This window comes from Otolemur garnettii, unplaced genomic scaffold (genome assembly GCF_000181295.1).
Source record: "Otolemur garnettii isolate 467f Iridium unplaced genomic scaffold, OtoGar3 scaffold00100, whole genome shotgun sequence".
Classification (NCBI taxonomy): Eukaryota; Metazoa; Chordata; class Mammalia; order Primates; family Galagidae; genus Otolemur; species Otolemur garnettii.
Genome location: NW_003852495.1, coordinates 2,333,584 through 2,355,429, shown reverse-complemented (window position 1 = coordinate 2,355,429; position 21,846 = coordinate 2,333,584).

The window sequence follows — 21,846 nt, the reverse complement described above, 5'->3', positions numbered from 1 at the left end:
TTAAGTCAACATTGATGGAAGTATTTAGCCAGCTGAAAACTTAGCTTAAGAAAAGCTTTTATTATTCTATTTTATTTCTGTCTTTCTAAACTTTGTGTTGCATCATTATAGGAAAACAATTTATGGAGATTCCAGTACATTACTTAAGAGACTATGCTATTTGTTGTTATCCATTCTTTAACATTTTAGAAGAATCCAGTTTTAGAAGGAATGTATGAATGTGCTGGAAGAATTAGCACTGCAACTGTTTGAATTTGTATTTGTTTTAAGAGAGATGACGTTGTTTAATCACTGTTTCTACCTGTCAACAATCACTAGCATTTAATTTTTTATATTTTACTACATGAATAAAGTTGATGGTAGATACAATATGTATATCTTTGTATATGTATCATAATATGAATATATGTGATATAAAGCCAGGAATGAGGGTCAAATTTTCCATTATGGACATATCTATAATATATTAATGCAATTTTGGGCACATTATTGCTATCAATTTCATTTAAATAGACAGTTAAGATTACAAATTACTCAGTATGTAAGGACTTAGAGTAAAAAAGACAGATATAAATGTCATTATGACTATAAGATATTATGTATGGAATTCTAATTACTGGGCCTGATGGGGAAAGAAATCTGATGGATTAAAAAAGTAATTATTTTAAAACTGTTGATAGTATAGGTAAATGACTTGTACCTAAAATTAAAAAGTCAAACCTAGTTAATTATATCTTAGCTAATAAAAACTGCAGTGATAAAGTTTATAGATTGGTGAAAAATTAATGAACTCTTTAATGAATTTTCTGGTAAATTATACAAGTTAGAAGTAACTTAATAAGGAGTCTGAACATGTTTAGAAGAGATTAGATTTACTGAGATATAAAATAATGCTAGAAATAGTGAGACTCCATTTTCTGTACAGGAAAAATTTATAATTAAATAAATGTCTCTTATTGGGTTGTATCTCACTGTTTAGAATAGGTTAGCACAAAGTAGCATTTAATAAGTACTTCATGTTTAAGTTAATATGAAAACTAGGCACTGTAGATGAAAGAAGGTGGTGTGTATGTGTGTGTTGGATCTCTGAGGGTTCATGGCAACATTTCAAAGTGGTCAAATATTGTTTTCTGTACATTTGCAGCTCTCCTATTTATGCTACCATTTAGCTATTCAAAGGACAAATCCTTCAAATGTACACATTTATGCACCTCTAGAAAAATTTTTTCTCCTAAATTGTCTCTTATTCCCAGCTTAAATTTCTATACCCTTTCTCTAATCTAGTTAAAATTTTCACCTAGTTGAATTCCCAGACTAGGTGATTTTCTGGTTATAACTTACAATAGGATCTGGTTTAACTCTCTCAGTCAATTTACGTATTTTGGAACAGAAAAATGGAAGAGGATGCTTTCATGGTTTTACTCATTTTTAGAACCAAATTTTTTCTTAGTAACTCGGTCAGGCTCTTTTGGCCCAGGGATTTAGTGAACACATGTTCACACTCACACAGGCTTCCTCACTGTCCTCGTAGTCACTACTCAATCTCTGTTTTAGAGAATGTTGTCAGGGAAATAAAAGTGTTCAAAACATGAATGTATTTATCCTTAACCACCAAATTCTACTGTTTTAAGTCCTTGTCTTTGTAGTGATTATAGAAAGATGTAAACATGGTTTTGCAAATAAAATTCTAACAAATTCAAGGTGTGATTGCAGCTTTTGCAACCATTTCTGAAGTCTGTGGAAAGCGATAGTGCTTGAGAACTGCTGTAATCACAGGCAAAGCCACGATGAATGAGGATCTGGCTGTTAGACACGTTAGCAGGAAGAGGATAGTGGCAATTGTGAAGACTGGACAAGTTCTTCAAAAGAGAATGATTTGAATTTCAAAGGATTAAGAGAGGCCCTCTGGGAAAATGGATGAGCCCTTCAGTAATTTTGTGAGAAAGTAACCCTTTTGTATGATTCTACCATGAATGTCAAGTTTGAGGTGAAACATATCACATAGTTTTGTGTGAAAAATTTAAAAACATAAAAAAAGTTATGATGGGTTGATTTTTTAATAAATTCTAAGAATTGGTATACAGCTGCAAATATGACTTTCATTTCATTAAATAGAAGATAAACATTTAAAAATTATTAATTTTATTTTTCAGTTAAGTCCCATTAATACATTTTCTTTCCAGTGTATCTGTGTGTGTATACATAGATACTGAAATTATATAACTCATATATAAAATATGCAAATAAATAATATAAATTACATGTATATATATGTACATATATATAAATTTCCCTGGTTTTAAATGGACTTAGTTCAGTGCCTTTTTCCTGGAAAATGTGATAAATCAATAGTGAGAACCTCATATATGTGCACTAGTGTGTGTGTATGCGTGTGCATTCATGTGTGTGCAATTTCCATATTCAAAGGACTTTTTAAATTTGACTTTTATGAAGGTAGTAAAAGAATATTAAAAATGAATGACGCAGCTTCACTAAACTGAATAATTCTGTTTACAGCCTGCATAGACTATAAGATATGCAAGAGGTTTTGATATTCACTTCCAGTTTGTTTGATATTTGATCTACCTTGTTCTGTCTGAATTGGGTGTCTTTCTTTTTCTTTTAAGAACTTTAGTATTGACCTCAGAATTCACAGTTCTTTAATGTAACTCCATATCTGTGTGGAATAAGTATGATTTGCTCCTCTGAGTGTATATGAATGTGTGTAGTTATGTAGGTTAAACCCCATTCTTAAACTTTCTTGATTTGTTTGCGCAGTAAAGAATTTGCCAGTGTCTGGACCCTTTCTGTATATTTATAATCTCTTTTATAACCATAGATGGGCATGCCTCTTTAATCATTTTCATATAAAAATATACATATCCACTACATGTGCAATCATTTAAAATACTCCTCTTGAATTTTAATGCATTTTCTCTTTAAACGTTGGAAAAATTCATTAGATAAGGAGGTAACAATAAGCGGCTGTGGTATTGCCATCTAGGAGCAAGCCCCGGTAACACTGTAGTATGGGAATCTCTTTCCTACTAGTCATTTTTCTATGTGTAATGGAATGTTGAAAGAATTTTTTTTTTTTGGAGTGTCTGGCCGGGGCTGGGTTTGAGCCCACTACCTCCAGCATATGGGACCGGTGCCCTATTCCTTTGAGCCACAGGCGCTGCCCTGAAAGAATGTTTTTATCACTGTTACTTTGGTATTATTTCTAAAATCTGAAAACAAAACAGCTAAATATCCTAATAACGCACAATGAAATGACAAAACACACAGGCAATATACACATCCATGTTTTGAAGACAGCCCAGGAGGCATCAGTCACAACCTCATGAGGTTATTTATTAGTAGGTGGCAGAACTGGCCTGTCTTCCCCTAGTCTTTAAGAATACTATACTCAAGAAATTCATAGAACCTTTTAGAAATGTGGCCTGTGCAGAGCCATGTGTAGAAGGTTTCCACTAGAATACCTTGTCAACATTGGGGTGTTACCACAAAATAAGACATAGGAATCTGATATTCTACTTAGATCCTTATGCATCATACTTAATGGTCTGCCTTCTGTGCCTCTTTGGAGCGAGGCTTGGGGAGAGAAGTCAATGGTGGGTGGGGAGAGATAGAGGAGTAAAGTTGTTTTTCACAACAAAGATGTGCCCTTTGCTAATGAGCCAAAGGAATGTCAAGGAAGGTATCTGGGCCCCTGTAGAAGGTATCCAAAGTCTGACCTTTGGAAAGGAGAGACCATCAGGAAAGGTTGTGGGTGCATGCTAGAGTTGGAAGTGGAGTGAGAGTGAAGATGCAGCTGGAGTGAATTCCCACGTCAGCAAATTATTTAGTGAGGGGCTCCTCTCAGGGCCTGCTGAGAACATGTACCCATAGCCCTTGGGAGCATTTATAGGCATGAGAGGCAGTACTGACGCCTGTTTGTGGCAGACCTTTGGTCTATTTCTGTAATCTTTCTTCCTACCTATTCTTGGACATTCTAGGAGCAAAAGAGCAAGAGGGAGAGGAACAATGATGGAAAGTATGCTGGTCCCCATTCCAAATTCCCTCCCACTGGGGGAAAGGCCAAGACAGTGCAGAACTGGATGTGAGTTTGTGTTTTATTTATTTATTTCTGGATGTAAGTTTGTGTTTTATTTATTTTTGGATGTGAGTTTTTAAACTCCCCTAGACCAGACCAACAATTTTCACACTCGGAAAGTGACTGGGAAGCAATAGGATCTGTCCAAGATAGGAAAAAGAAATGTAACACCGCATGTTCAAAGGCAGCAAGTGGGTAGAAATAAAATCACATCATCTTTGTGTCCCACTGAATTCAAAGATTTTCAATAGGCCAATTTCATGTGCATGTAAAAAGCCATGGTTACACTGCATATTTTATGATTTTGCTTTGCCTTTCAAAATTTAACTGTGGTGTCAAAAAAATTTCTCATATTATTAAAAAGTTTCCTTTCTGTTATCTATGTATGTTTATATTTGAGGTGGTTAGGAAATATAGCAGAAACACATAGAAAGGAGAATAATCTTATTTGTCAGTATTCAAAGAAGAGAAAACTTCATCCATTACTCCAATCCTGAATTTAGCTCTTTGTGGAGACGATGAGGGCTGTCCAGAAAGTACCTGCTGTGTAATAGGAAAATTAGAGATATATGTGGTTGGATACTTTCTAAACAGCCCTTGTATATGTGTGTGTGCTCATGCTAGCTGACTAAAATACAATGATCTATTTGCTTAAAGTAGAAGGAATTAAACATAATTTAAAAAGACAATATGGTCTATTTAATAGCTGTGGCATCTATTCTTAACTGGATCAAGATATTTCTCCAATATAACTATCTTAAATACATCTGTGCATAAACATTTTTGTGTAGAAACATTTTCTTCATTTGGGATCAATTCTAGAAATTGCAGCTGGAAAAGGGAGAATGAATGCTTAAAATGCTGATTTTATATAACAAACATTCTCTTAGAAAAGTTGGGTATGAAATAAAATTAAGAAGGCAACAAAAGTCATGTTTACTACCATCAGTCAGAGAAAGACATTACTACTATTTTCCTCCAATATTTGGCCTATGCCTAAATGTTTGTGAATATGAACTCATGATGTACATTTCAATTTGTGTCCTATTTTTCTTCAATTAATATTATATCAAGAGAAATTCCTTACAATTTTTTTTTTTTTTGAGACAGTTTTGTTGCCCTGGTAGAGTGCCCTGGCATCATACCTCATAGCAACCTCAAACTCTTGGGCTTAAGCAATTCTCTTGCCTCAGCCTCCCAAGAAGCTGGGACTATAGGTACCCATCACATTGCCTGGCTATTTTTCGTTGCAGCTGTCATTGTTGTTTAGCTGGTCCAGGCCGGGTTCGAACCTACCAGCCTCGGTATATGTTGTTGGCGCCGAAAACGCTATGCAACGGGCACCGAGCTGAGAAATTCCCTATATTCAAATGTTTTTTGAAAATTTTATTATAAAGAGTAAACAGTAATATACTCAACTGATTTTAACAAATTTCAATGTTGAATATTTAGGTTATTTAAATTGTTTTAGGATTATGATGCTGCACTGAACGTTCATGAAGATAAATTTTTCACATATATCTGTGATTTTCTTCTTAAACTGGTTTCCTAAAAATGGAATTCCTAATGCAAAACTTAGGAGCATTTTGCTAAATTGCTTTCAGAAAGTTAGTACCAATTTTTCAATCCTAGCAACAATTTCTGAAAGAGGCATATATTTTTATTCTTGTTTATATCCCATGTGGTGTTGAGAATTACCATCAAAATTTTTGCACATTTCGTAAGGAAAAAAGATATTTTTGTTTCTTTGGTTATTAATGAGGTTGAACTTTTCATGTAATGTTTATTAGCCATTTGTGTTTCCTGTGTTCTCTGCTCATACTTTTTTTTGCTAATGTAGCCATTTGATGCATTTGCATTTTAAAAGAGAAACTCATTAACATGGATAAATCTCTAAATTAGTGAACCTATATAGGAAATACTTTCTAAGTAGAGGAGGATCTACTTTGCTTTGGTCTATGCTTTAAAAAAGGTATTTGATAAAACAAAATTAAAGATCGACTTGGTACTGTGGGAAGTAAAATAGGAAAAGAAGTGCTTCTGGCTTTCAGAGAAGAAGCTATTTTATGGCTTGACTAAAATAATTGAGTTTATTTTTTCTAAACACTCACTGATTTCTGAGTAAGAAGTTATAAAAACTAATTGAATTGTTAGAGAAAATATGGACAGAGCAAAAATGAGAACAATTACTCAATACTCTTACGTTAGTGCATCATTTTTATCCTTCTTGTATAGCCTTTTATTTAATTTCCATCTTAACATGGTTGTAACCACACTCTACACACTACTTTGTATCTTGCGCTCTTTTATTTAATATTATAGTTTAATATTAAACTATAGTCTTTTGTTAGTAGATTTTATTCTAATGGGAGAATCTCTCTACAGTTTATCTAATCATCCTTATATTTTTTGGGTTTTGGATTTTTCTTTTTTTAGTACAATTTCTTTATGTCTCTCCTCTATTTTTTGGCAACATTTTCTTTTTCATTTAACAGTCCATCATGGGCATAATATTTAACTATTTGCCTTTTAAACATATAATCTAATTAGGAAAGGCTAATTACAAAGACTTTAAGGAGCAAGAAAGAGCGATTGTTGGGAAACCAGGCCACCTTTCTGTGGGCAATAATATTGGGGGTGGTTTCCTGAGAAGTCCAGATCATAACATATTATTTTCTCCTTGTATTGCATTGGAAAGAACACTCAATTCAATGACAATTGACCTGCCTCACACATCACTTTGTGATCTCCAGAAAATCAAGCTTTTAGAGCCTCTGTTGTGGCATATATAATGGACAACTTTTAAGCTTGCATTACTCGATATTGTTATGTGGATTGAATAAAGTAGTATACAGTATCTACTAGATATGTTCCAAATGAATTCACGTTGATGTTAGATTCTTCTTTTCCTTCTCTTTCATTCTGGTTGTTTGGGAGAAAAACTGGAGGGTGAATTGACTGAAGAGGTTGAAGTTTTCATCTTTTTTTCACATTCTTATAGAAATAGGCTCTGAACATGGCTGTACCTTAAGTTTTCTTGAAACCTCTAAAAACAATTACTGATTTTCTATCAGTTTACTCTAGGACAATGTGTGAATATCATTTTCGTTTAGAGGAAGTCTTTCTTTAGTTGATTGTGACAGTGCCAGAGTACCTCAAGAAGAGCCAGGGTTCTGAGTCACAGCTCACCAATCGAGTGTTTTCTATGAATTGTGTTCCAGGTTTGGCTGCCTCACTTCAAATACCATCTCTATCCTCAACTGCCTGCTTGATTTTGGTCAAGCTGTTTAAATTCTCTGAGCCTCAATTTCCTTGTCTATAAAATGGAGATAATGATATTATCCTCTGTACACAGTTGCTGTGAAGATGAAATTAGTTTGGTAGGGTTTTTGTAGTAGAAAGTGACTGCAATTATTAATAAATCCTAATATCTCAGAGTTTATCAGAAAATAATCAAAAGAAGACTGGGAACAGCCTATAGTTTGGTAGCTTGATAAATCTTAAGGAATAACAAATGATATGGGTTATTAAAAAGTTTATCCTAAACTATCCACCCGTCCATGTTATAGAGAGGGATAAAAATATAAGACATAATTTAGTTATTACATATGAAAACAGTGATAAAGTAGCAAATCTTGGAAGAAATTTATTCATATATTTAAAGAATTATGCTGTTAGGACTTTCAGTGTTCCTTAGGTCTGCTTCTTTTGTAGTGAAAATTTTAGAATAGTGAATACTTTAAGTTACTAAGCACATTGGTGCAAATTATTTTTTATCAGTCCCATTTTTTGTGTTCAGCTAGAAATGACTGCATGAAACCTCTTGGTAAAAGAAATAAAGATAAGAGGAAAGTGGCAAAAGAAGGAAAAGAGGAAGAAAGCAAGGCTCCCCACACAAGCTACATAGTCCATAATTTTATTAAGAGTAGCCATGTGCACAATAAGCACTTTGCTTAATATCTATGATTTGTTGAAAACTCATCAAGAAAAATATCAAATAAATGACTTGGAAAGAGTTTTTAAACGTCAAACATTTAAAAATTAATATACTATGATGCAAAAATCATTCTTGAGTCTTGTACTAGCATGATTAACTAAGTCAAACTTACTTCTTCCATTTTTAGCTGCTTTTTAAAAAAATATTTTATTTTAGAATTAATTTTATTTTAGAGACAAGTTATAAGGACAGTATAGAGAGTTCCACATACTCTATGCTCAGCTTCCCCTCACATTACCATCCCATATAACCATGGTATATTTGTCAAAATGAAGGAATTAGCATTGGTACAATATTGTTAACTAATCTCTAGATTTCATTTGAATTTCAACAGGTTTTCCACTAATGTGCTCTTGGTGCCGGGATTGAATCTAGGGCATCAAATTGCATTCATTTTCCTGTGGTCTGTGACCGTTTCTCAGGCTAGGCTTGTGTATTAGGTTCTTATTGCTGTTATAACAAGTAACCACAAATTCAGTGGCTTAAAATAGTACAAATTTATTATCTTAACAGTTCTAGAGAGTAGAAGCCAGAAAATGGATCTCACTGAGCTGAAATAAGATGTCTGCAGGGATTTATTCCTCTCTGGAAACTTTAGGGAAGAATTTCTTTTCTTTCTCTTTTCCATTTCTGGTGGCTGCTCACATTGCTTGGCTTGTGGCCCCCTTTCATCTTCAAAGTCGGCAATGGCTGGCTAAGTCTGACTCTGCTGCTTCCTTCTCTCCTGTTTAAAGACCCATGTAATTAGACTAGGATCACTACATAATCTAAGATGATCTCCTTATCTTAAAGTCACCTGATTGGAAACCTAAATTTTATCTGCAAACATAATTGCCCATTGCTTCATAACATGGCATATTTATAGATTCTGGAGATTAGGATATGGATGTATTTGGTGGACTATTATTCTGCCTAGTATAGTCTACCCTCTGATTCCCAAGGATTCATGTCTGTCCCACATGTACATGACAGTCACTCAATCCCAAAGTCCTCCAAGCATTGACTCAGGTCTAAGTCTAAAATCTCATCTAACTTACATTAGCTCAAAAATTCTAAATCTCATCATCTGAATTAGGAATGAGTAAGGCTTAGAATAAAATCCATCTACGAGACAATTCCTTTCTATTTATAAATCTAAAACTCAAGAAAGAAGTTATTTGTTTTGAAAATAATTAATACACCGAAGGAGCAGGCATAAGATAAAGTTATCGATGTTCAGTTTAAAAGGGGGAGAAAACGGAAGAAGGAAAAACAAATCATAGTTTCCAAACTATTTGAAAATCCCTTGTGGCTCCTGGTTCTACCCTCTTGATTTAGTACCCTACCATTGGAGTCATCTATCTTTTTTTCATTGAAGCTGTTTCTTGCCTATAGATTTATTTTGGGAGAGGGGGTGGTCTGGGTTTGACAGATTTAGTGTATTTTGTCGCTCTGTCTCTTCATCCAAACTTGCAGTGTTTTTGCTAGTATAAAATTCTCTAGAACCTAATAACATCTTGATTTTAGTCCCGTGATACTTATATCAGATTTCTAATCTGCAGGCCTGTAAGATAATAAATTTGTGTTGTTTTAAACCACTAAGTTTATGGTAATTTATTACAGCAGCAATCGAAAACTATTAAAATTGAACTTAGCAATGTGGAGGTCATTGGTGATATTGATAAAAGCTGTTTCAGGGATGTAAGAGAAATAGAACCCTGTGGGAGGGATACAAAAGAGGAAGAGAGAGCAACTGGAGAGGGTGACTATAAACCCACTTGGGTTTTCCCACAAGCCCCATCCATATTCTTTTCCTCTTGACTTTAGCTCATTATCTTCTTTGACTGACTTGTCTTTTTAAAAAAAAATTCTAATTCTATTTCATTCCTGTAATTAATTCCTATCTTTAAATTTTTCTTGACTCTCTCCATCTGGGTTAGCCCTCTCTCCTTTGGGTTGTACCTGAACACTTACTAAGCTGTAGGATCTGAGTTCTTTCCTCACTAAACTCCTTTGTATGCTCAGCCCTTAGCTGAATGCTTAATGGTAATATGCCTTGATAAATATCTATCCAATTAATAATTATTTGAGAAGTTCTTGTACTTACAAATTATGTTAATTGTAATATTACCTTATTACCTTATAAAGTTTCATTATTTCTATTTTTTAGGTATAGTTCAGTAGGTTAGGCCTCAGTTCAAATATTTGATAAGATTAGCAGGAAGATTAACCAACAGAATAAATATCCATCAAATTTCAATCAAATTAGCACTCCAGCACATAGAATCTATTTATTTAGGTGAAAGCTCTTTCCTAGGGAAGTATTTGTTGATCATTATCACAAGTTTCTAGAGTAAATGTCCAAGTAAGCCCTAAGTTATAACTTTCCATGGAAAGAACATATTTATAATACTAAATATGAAGCCATTTAAATTTCAAGAAAGAGGAAGCTAGAAATTTTATAAACATTTAAGAGCTTAAAGACACCTGTACTGAAACTTCAGCATACACAGAAACTTCAATCTATCATAACATTCAAGAAGCCTCTTACTCAAATAAAGAGAAAATAAATGACCTAGGTTGTAAAATGCTATGGAATTTTACTTCCTTGAACCTACTTTACTTCTAAACTTTCTCACTTGTTTCTACCAATTCCACTACTTCCTTTCAGAAATCCACCCCTTTCAATAGACAAAATTTCCTGTGGCTTCATAAACCACATATTTTAGTTAATTTTTCCTGGCCTCTCACCATGCACCAATTCCCATACTTTGTCATTTTATTATCTGATAGGCACTGAAATTTGCTTTGAATAAGCAGCACCATCTTACATAACTAGAAGTCTTTCATCTCGGGACTACACCCATCTGAAACAATCTGGAACAAGGAAGAAAACAAGTTTGTGAGCAGCCAGGATGCTGTCACAAAGACCAGACTCCTCAACTCAGAATTTACTCTGTGGAGAGTTCCTCAGGCCCTCACTTGGAGCCTGCCTATTTTTTTTTTTTTTTTTTTGAGACAGAATTTCAGTATGTCACCCTTGCTAGAGTGCTGTGGCGTTACAGCTCACAGCCACTTCAAACTCCTGAGCTCAAGCGATTCTCTTGCCTCAGCCTCCCAAGTAGCTGGGACTATAGGAGCCCACCACAATGCCCAGCTATTTTTTTGTTGCAGCTGTTTAGCCTGCCCAGGCTGGGTTTGAACCCTCCATCCTAGGTGTATGTGGCTACCACCATAACCACTGGGCTACAGGTGCGAGCTGGAGCCTTCCTACTTTGGTGTGGTTCTTTTATCAATACATCCTAAGGTTATTAATGAATGATGCAATGATCTTGAATCACAGCTACAAGTTAACTTGTGTTCTGTAAATAAGAATAAATTAGAACAAGAAGCGGGCTGTTTATCACTGAATGAATTCTATTCAAAACGAATGAAATAGAGTAAGTTTCAGCAGTTAGGAAATGAGCTTTATTAGTTTCAAAATACATTTTTATGGAACATGTCATTTCCTAATAATGTTTTTCAATTCACCCACCAGTGGTTAACTGGTGATTTGCAATTTACTTTACTTTGAAAATGAAATGTGTGTGTAGAACAGTTTGAAGATAACTAAAGAAACCCTAGGGCATCAGAAAACCTCTCGCCTTGCTGTAACAGCTACATGGATAGAAAGAAAAGCCTGCATGATGCATCACAATTAGCCCCATTGGCTCTGAATTCAGAAGCGTGGGTTCAAATTGTTACTGTGAGGAGAGGATTTATGTGAGCTTCAAACCACGTTGCAGTTCTCTGTCTCAGTTTACTCATTTGTGAACAGAGAAAAATAAATGTGGTTGCATCTTGGTAACGGGCACAGAGTAAAGCACAAATCGTGTTCGTTTTAACTGTACATAATTGTAGTTTTATTAATGTCAGAAACACACCTATTAGATACATGCAGAAAAATCAGACAGGATTGCAATATCTTAGCATTGCAAGGGAACTTGACATTTTTTTACTGAGGAGCACATAGAGACTATCTAGCGCAATTTTCTCACCCAATGTAGGAATCTCTTTTCAAGTTCCCTGATAGTCATGAATATCTGCATGGAAATTCATTTTAGGAGTTTTTCTTTCTTTTGTGGGATGGCTCTGCCCACTTCATCCATTAGTCCTAAGTCTACCTCTTAGACCGATATTTACCTTTTATTAGGGGTACAAAATGTTTGTGTAATGTACTACACCTCTCACATCTATCATTGTTCATGCTTTTAATAACCCTACAGAACTGATATTCTCAGCTCTGTTTTAGAGATTTCAAAATTGAGGCACTGAAGGTCAAAAACTTTTTTCTGAGGCCGTACAGTTAATACGTTTAAAAATGATGAAATGTTCTCATCAGTAATGACTTTTTTTTTCTTTTTTTACTTTTATTGTTGGGGATTCATTGAGGGTACAAAGAACCAGATTACACTGATTGCATTTGTTAGATAAAGTCTCTCTTGTAATTGTGTCCCCCCCGCCCCCTGTGAAAGGTGTGTCCCACGCTGTGATCCCCCCTCCTCCCTCCTTCCCTCTCTTTTTTCTCCCCGTCCCCCAACCCCCAGAGTAACAGCTCTTTAAAATATTTGAAAATAAGTACCAGTTTTCTATAGGAAATTCCTACAATAAGAAATTTCCCCCAGCTCGTCCTTATATGGTAGGAGGACTGTATTTCCTATCTATCATCCTTCCATGAATATTTAAAGCATTTTAATATTGTTCTTAAGTGTGGTGCCTAGGGATGAATATTCTTTTTCAGATAGAAATTGCCTATCCTGATTTAGATATTACTCTATTATATTGCCTAAGACTTTTTATTTCCTTACTGCTGTAGCAAAATCCTGGCTAATGTTCAATTAGAGATCAACTAAAGGTTCAAGTCTTCCCCTTCCCTCAATAAAAATGCTATCATGCCTGGTGTCTCCCATCTTGTACACACACAGGGCAATTTTTTGTTCATTTGTTTGTTTTTCCAATCATAGCATGTCTATTAATTTCATTTTATGGGTTTCATCTTGCTGTTCTGCCTTGTCAAGATCATTTTGAATCTTAATTTTGTCATCTGACATATTAGCTCTGCCTTTCAACCGAGCGCTGTTTGTGAATTTGATAACCACGCTTTCTATTCCTTCATGCAGGCTGTTGATGAAAATATTGAACAGCACAGGGCAAAGATAGAATCCAGCAGCCTGATACCAGCAACATTTCAGTTAGTGATTAATAAGCCAGCAATAAAAAATAAGGTAGCTTTTTGGGGTATAATATTTAATAGTTTCAAAGCCTTATATTAATGTTTATCATATAATACATTATAGCAATCTAATCCAGTCTGACTGGGTGGACAGAGGAATTAGATTCTTAGAGGAGTGTTACTGCCCATTGTGTTCTGGGATTTTAGGAGCACTGCAAAGACTACCTCTCCTCCCCAAGGTCCCCCTCATTCTGTTCATTGCCACGATGAATCTAAAAGAATTTTATTCTTGTGTAAAGAATATTCTTTACTTATTCTTAAGTAAAATAGGAGTTTTGTGTACTGTTAAAATGCCATATTCTTGTGTTTTCTTCACCACATCATTTATTATCGTACAACATGTTTTATTTTTATCTTGTTTATTGTCTAACTCACTGAAACATGAGCTCCATGCAGCAGAATATTTTTTTTCTGTTTTGCTCCCTGCTATCTCCTAGAACACATAGTAGATGCTTGTAGTATATACTAAAAATGTATGAATAAATGATTGAAAAACTTTAAGGCTTATAAATCTGTCAAGTTTTGCATGAGTGTATTTGAAGTCCAGGGCCGATGTTGATCAGTGAAGTCCTGGTGAAGCAGCAAATGTCGGTGAACCAAATACATGTGAGCTCTCTGCTACTGATGTTAGCCCTGGGGTCCCCTCTTCCTGCAACTCTAACCCAATGTGTTGGGGACTGGTTGCTTCCCCTATGTTCTCCAAGTTCCCTAACATTTTTTCTATGTGGCCTAGGTTTTAAAATGGCTTGCCACCCTAGACCCAATTCAAGGGTTTATTCCAAGGACTGTTCTAGCTTTTCCGAAACGAGAAACATCTTGCCTTGAGATGGTAGTTTTAGATGAGGAATGCCTGGATTCAGTTCCTCCTATTGCTCATTCGAATCTTTGCCCCTTAGACTCTGTAACAAGGACTTGCCCCTTTTCTGCTTAGTAGTGCCGGTAGGAAGCTTGCCTGCAGTTTCACTGCAGATGACTTCAGCTCCCAGGCCAAAATGAATCACAGGGCTCGGTTGGGTCTGATCAAGTCTTGTTGATCTCTCATTTCTTCTCATATTCTTCTGCAATGAAGCCAGTGAATCATAGACAGGACAAACAGCTAGGGAACATGAGGCCAATGATAACTGGAAAATGAGATAAACAGGAACAAATTCTGCCTGTCAAGCTGATTTTTATGCATGTAAGGCCCCTGCCTATTACTGAGAGAGTTTGTGGGTACCCCTTCAGTTATGATAGGGTATGCACTGCATACACCAAGATATTTTTTTTCTGTTTTACACTGGAGAAAGAGAAATGACCTAATTATTACTTTCAAATTAATGATGGATTGTGTCTGTGTTTCTCCTTTACCAGGAGTAGAACTGGAGGAAACAGGTTTAATCTGTAGCCTGACTTTTGTAGTTTAAACATAGAGGGGAATTACCTGACAGTGAGTAGTGGATTATGAATTTGTTTCTTATGAGATTTAGATTTCCGTCTGGCTGGGTATGTCTGACGCACAGTTGCCTCTGAAAGTGGTCGAGGTGGGTGTTTTTGCAGGTTAAATGACTTTTCAAAAATTCTTAATCTTAAAAATTTATGATGAACTTTTTCTTTCTTTTTCTCTTAATTTCAGATTCATATGTGGGTATAAACGATTAGGTTACAATGTTTGCATTTGTTAGGTAACATTCTGTTTATGATTAACTGTTTGAAACAATGGAATGCAACGGCCTTCAAGCTTTCCTAATATTTTTAATGTAGGATGATATGAACTTGAATTTATTGGAGAAGTACATTTAAAAATAACTTAAAAAATGAATGTTCAGACACTTTGAGAGTGTAGGAGGGTAGATCCTTGAATTGTGAAAAGATTGAACATGGTTTACTAAATGTATTTCTGAGATTGCCCTAGATGGAGGTGTTATTTATTCAGTTATGTTTTATATTTCTAAAACTGAGTTTGAATTTGAAAAAAATATTTTTTTCAAGTATTTGATTTTAGATAATTTTTTTTTTTTTTTTTTGAGACAGAGTCTCACTATGTCGCCCTTGGTAGAGTGCCTGGTGTCACAGCTCACAGCAACCTCCAACTCTTGGGCTTTAGCGATTCTCTTGCCTCAGCCTCCCAAGTATCTGGGACTATAGGCACCCACCACAATGCCTGGCTTTTTTTCTTTTTTTGGTTATAGTTGTTGTTGTTTGGTAGGCCTGGGCTGGATTTGAACCTGCCAGGTCTGTTGTAGGTGGCGGGCAAGCTAGCCACTGAGCTACAGGTGCTGAGTCATGATTTTAGATAATATTGATTATAGCAAATTTAATGCTCATCATCTTTGCCCATAAGTTGACAGGAAAATCTTTGTACTAATTAGTTACTCAGCTAGAAATAGAAATGGTAGAAAATGGTAGTAGAAATAAAATCAACACATATTTATAATAAGGTTATCTGAAGCACATGATATAATTAGAGAATAAATAACAATAGATAAGAAAAAAGATTTAAAGTGACCTTGGCATTATTTTAGTCATCTATATAAATGTCAAAATATTAAAATTCTGCTAAATTTACATATGACACCTTCATGAAAACCATTATCTCAAAAATAAATGAAAAATGTTAAAATTATGAACTTCCAAGTCATGATAAAAATGTTAAAGACATATAATTAAAGAAGAGACTTTTTTGTTTTTTTTTTGAGACAGAGTCTCACTATGTCATCCTGGGTAGAGTGCTATGGCATCACAGCTCACAGCAACCTCAAATTCTTAGGCTTAAGTGATTCTCTTGCCTCAACTTTTCAAGTAGCTGAGACTATGTTCACCCACTGCAACGCCTGGCTGTTTTTTTGTTGCAGTTGTCATTGTTGGTTAGCTGGCCCAGGCTGGGTTCGAACACGTCAGGATGTGGCTGGTGCCATAACCACTATGCTATGGGTGCTGAGCAAGAAGAGAATTTTAATAGTATATTGAATATTAATAACCACACAAGGTATTTTGTGTGTCTTTCAAGAGTGAAGATGACTACTTGTGTTTACTTTCTTGATTCTCCTTGGAATTGATTTGCACATGTGCAAACAGAAAAAGAATGATTTATTTATGCCAACAATGTTTTGATGATTTAATTAACATATTTTAAAGAACATTAAAATTATGCCAATAGGAGTATGTCAAATGCTAGTATTTATATAATAATTTAGAAAGTGTGCCATGATCTTCAGGTTAGGCAACTCTTTCTTAAACATATAAGGTAATGCACAAAGTTCTTTAGATGCATCTAAAACAGGTAGACTGGTAGGCTTTTTACTGGGCTGGTATTTCCTTTTAGCTTTGTTGAAGAAGAAAACTGATTCAGGAATCTCACACAAGGTGTGTGGAATAAGTTATTTTCCTAAAGAATAGAAATTAAAGTTTCAGATATCTGTTATGTACGATGTAAATGTAAAAAAGCATCTCTAATTTCATAATTATAGGCAGTATTGGTGCATTGCAGGTAGAATTACAAATCATATTTTACTGAATGAATTTCATGTTACTGTGGGAATTATATTCATTGTATTATTTTTCTTTCTTTTTTTTGGAAAGTCTTCTGCCTGTCTTCTGAGTCTGCCAATCATTCCCCAGGCCTTTTACTACATGTTACAGGCTTTTACTCAGTGGCTTGGGTAGATCTCCACATTCTCACCATAACCCTTGTCATTTTCAGTATAAGTAACTAATTAAGAAACTAAGCATGTCATTTTGAAATAGGAAATTCTGGGTTTGGATGAGATTAGAAAATTTTGAGAATAAAATTGTAGAGGATCCTACATTATGTGTTTGAGAAATGAATAATTTGAGTGAGAAACTCACACTGAGTAATCATCCTCTATCATTAAAAAATAAACTTACAAAGTTATATTTAAATATACCAACAAAGGTAGATTTTAGCTCCAAAAATTTGAGGTCCTCTTAAAGGAAGTACTTTTCAAAGTTAATCTTTTAGTTACACAATCCTTTATTATCTAAACTCTTAAAACTAAAAAAAATCTGTGAGGATTTTAATCCCTACTGGCATCCTGCTAGTTGTCCACCTTCCAAGGTCTACTTTTCCCTTCTTCCTTGGCATGTGGCCACACCGCTAAGACTACATTACCCAGCCTCCTTTGCTGTGGATGCCATGGTGACAAAGATCCCTGGCAGGAGTGTACAGGCACATCACGTGCCCAACTTCATCCTCACTCGCTTACTTGCACTGGGTTTACCCACTTTCCATGTCCTGTAAGCTGGAACGTGGACATGCTCAAGATCTAATTTGACCGTGGGATAGAACCATGCCCTAGAGCAGTGGTCCCCAACTTTTTTGGCATCAAAGATGCAATTCATGGAAATTAATTTTTCCACAGACAGGGATTAGGGGAGAATTAGATTCTCAGAGGGAGTGTGCAACCTGGATCCTTTGCATGCGACTTTACAGTGGGTTTGCTCTTCTGTGTGACTGTAATGCCCCTCTGATGGGAAGTGGAGCTCAGGAGGTGAGGCCAGCGATGGGGCGTGGCTGTAAATACAGATGAAGCCTCATTCACCTGTGCACATACACTCCTTCTGGGCTGCCTGCTTCCTGACAGGTCAGGGGTCTGTATTAGTTGGTGGCTCTGGGGATTGGAGACAGCAACTCTAGGCATGGCAGAGCACCAAGGTAAAAGGCACGTGGCCCCTTTATGACAGGCTGAGGTGAAGCACCACCTAGCTGACCGTTCATGTTGGGAGGTAAGAGAGAGACAGTGCCTGCCTCTTTAACTTATTGTATTTATTTATTTATAAATACAGATGCTTATCTGTACTCTAACCTATAAACTTTCAGGACAAATACATTATGGGCAAATATTTCAAACCAAGAAAAAATGGTACAGTGAGATTTCAAATAGTTTGGGGGTAAAATGAAGATTAATAAGAAAAGCTTTAAGTTTATTCAGGTTTATGTTTTAATCTCTTTACCCTTCAGATCTGCTATCACTCCTGTCCACTCTATTTGCTGCCATAGGAAACTAGCCTATGTGGGATATAGAAATGGACTTTATTGCCCTCTGTTTTCTGTTTGACAGAAGGGAGTTGTGGCAAACTGATCAGAGGTGGAAGAATGAGGCCAGGGTATTCTTCTCTCAGCTCAGTCCATGTAAGGGTACCTTGGGCTGTTCCTATTACTCTAACCCAAAGTAACTGGCTTGTTCAAAGTAGGCTTTCCTATATAATCCTCCCTTCTTTCACAGTAAGTTCTCTCTTCCTTTGTCCCTTTATTTTATTTATTTATTTTTATGAGCCAGGGGTCTCACTCTGACTCATTTAAGCCTCAAACTCCTGAGCTCAAGCAATCCTCCTGCCTCAGCCTCCCACAGTGCTAGGATTACAGGATCATCCTTTGTTGCTCCCTCTGTTGACACCTTTATGAATAGTTACTTTGTAATTATCTTGAGTGTTCAGATACCTGAATCCTGAGTGTTCCATCTGTTTTCTTTTGGGAACCTGACTAAAATACTATTTGTGCATCATCCTTGAATGTAATGCTATCTGAATAGTAGAAAATTATTATGATTAATTTGAAATTGCTTTTATGAGGACATTATTATTGTTGAATGGAAATTGGAGAAAAAGTGTGCAACATTTTAAATAAAGAGTTATTTATTTTGTTGCCCATATTTTCTTGGCAACCTGTTAGGTAAACAGTTCTATTGCCTCCTTAAGGATTAAGATAAGGAACTAAGGAAAGGATCACAAAAAGCTAATGTTTTGTTCTTCACTAAATGATGGACAGTGGGCAGTCATTTGAGTGGTAAACCGGTCATAATTTACTGATAGTTATGTTGTGTTCTGACATCTTATCTTTCCATCCGTCCTAAACCTTGAACCAGATTTTAGTACTGAAATAATCAAGAGATTTTAAGTGTAAAAATTTAGAGAAGATCTACTTACAGTCCCTTAAATCATATTCTCATACATATAATCTATCTATATCCCTAATTAACAGTTTTTATTTTCAAGATTTAGTAGAGAATTATTAAAATTGATTGGCATCTATTCTATTTGTAGTTAAGACCAGTCTTAGAGAACTTTGGGGAGGAGGTATAAATCCGCTTTTGATTTTGACTAGCCACGTTTCTTCTCTTGGAATACCTGTTAGGTACTCAAGGTTGTCTTTCCCGAGGCCAAGCCCAACCTCCCATTCTTCTAGAGACACTCGTGTTTTTCTTCAACAGTATTCCTGGACGTTTTCTATATCCTTCCAGACTCTCTCTTACTTTTGCCACCAAAGTTTTCTTTACCTCTCTCCTAATATTTTACCTCTTTATCAGGTTACTAGGAAAGCTAATCAAATTGAATAAAAATGATAATGGTTGATATAATGAAATTGCATATATTTATATTTTGACTTGTAGGAGTTAACATTTTTTAATATCAGGCTTGTGTCAGAACCAATGAGAAAAATATTTTTGCATGAGATGTCTCCTATTAAAGATAATCAGATAATATCCATTTCAAATGAACATCAAATAGGCAACAATACCGTGAGAACAGCCTAAGATATACCTGGAAATCTTTACCTTCATTGACCCCCATATGAAATAACCCTCTCTCTCACTACTTTTTCCCTCCCTTGCTGCTTTGAGGCTTCAAAACTGCCTAGTCTGGAGGAAGAGGGAGCAAGCTCAGGCAAAGAGAAGGACACGCTTTATAAAAACCTGCTCTTGTGGGGATTTCTGCAAGAACTAATTCAGTCTCTAGAGAGCAAGAACTCAGTCATTATTGTGAGAATGGCATCAAGCTGCCCACTGGGTAGAACTTTCATGACCCAACACTTCCTATTAGTACTGACCTCTTAAAAGTTCCTTCTTTTGGTATTACCACACTGGGAATTAAGATTTCCACATAAGTTTTATTGGGGATACTCAAACATACAAAAAATGTTCTGCATATTATGATCAGGACACTATGGGAGGCATTCCATGGGATATATTTTTCCTCTATTTTGAATGTTCTTATGTCAATGACAATCTAAATCCTCTTTGGAGTTCAATTGTAACATTTCATGGACAGAATTTACTTTTGTGATTAGACAGATTTAGATGACGAGATTGATTGGTAGTCTCAATAAAATAGTTTTAGTTTTTTGTTTATAAATTTTGATGCGCGTTTTCTACATACGACTGTGAATAGGTCAGAAACTTAAATCGATTTAAATATTTTATGTAGCATCCCTCATTATGCCAAAGTTGAAAGGGGAATTTAAAATATACAACTTAAGGAAGGAACTGAGAAACAATTTTGTACCTGATTTTGTATCTTGCATTTTAAAGAGCTAATGTCGCTTTTGTGAAAACAATCCAGAGAATCACTGTGATTTGAGCATTGTGAGTACTATTAACTTGAAAATTGCTTTGTTATCATTTTTGACCTTATTACAGCATCTAGGTTCATAGTAGACCAACGATTAAGTGAGTTTCACCTTTGGGAACAGAAGCATAAGTAAACTGTTTTTATTAACATAAAATTCATATTATATTAATTTGCCATATGATCATTCCTAATACACAAAGGCTGACTAATCACCAACATCAAAGCCATCGTATTTATAATACTCCACAAAAAAGGGAACTCTGAACATTGCTACTCATATGGTTTATAATTTAATTTTTTTTGCCTTACTACAGTGAATGAAATTCAGCCATCATTTATCGAAATGTATTGCCTGGGGGCTTAGAACATTCTTGATATTTAGCAAGCAGGAAAACGCAAACTAAAATTGTGGCTTATGAATAATGAAACAGGAAAATCTACTCCCTCTGGTAAGGTAGACATAAATACAGTATACCTTTCCAAATATTTGTTTATTTGTCTATTTTTCTCACTCCTGCCCATAGGATTAAGGTTTTTCCCCCCTTTAAATGGAAATGACTAGAAAGTGTTCCCAGCTGACAAATCTATTTTCAGAAATACTCAGATTTTTATTTCATTGGTAAAATATAGTTACGATTTATAATTATATATATCTCTTTTAAATAAAAAATATGTGGTAATGGTGGTGATGAGGCATCTGAGGTGGGGAGACATTCCCAAATTAAAGCTTCTTTTTTTATTCAGAAAATGACCTAGAAATGGCTTTCAGGGCCCTAGGATATCTGGCCTCGCCAGCCTTCGGGAGGGTTGAGGGTTGAGAGTTGTCTCTGAAGTTTGTCTTTATGTTCTATTAACAAGCCCTAACCTTGAGGCGGTATCTGATTTATGGGCTTGCCTTGGTTCCTCCTCTCACAGAGGTGGACTGGGGAAGCAAAAACAGCCGCTAAGCCATCAGTCACCAAGAGCTCACTGTGACCAGCAGATTTCGATTCCCTTCCCTGCTGTGTTTCCCGAACTGTCTTCATTATACTTTGATTCTGGTGCCCACGTTGTCTGAAAGGCAGGCTTTCAGGTATTGTTATTTCGGTTTGTACCTCTCCTGACTGGGGCAGTTTATTTGATAGTGTTTAAATTCATCTTATTTTGAAATTATGAGTA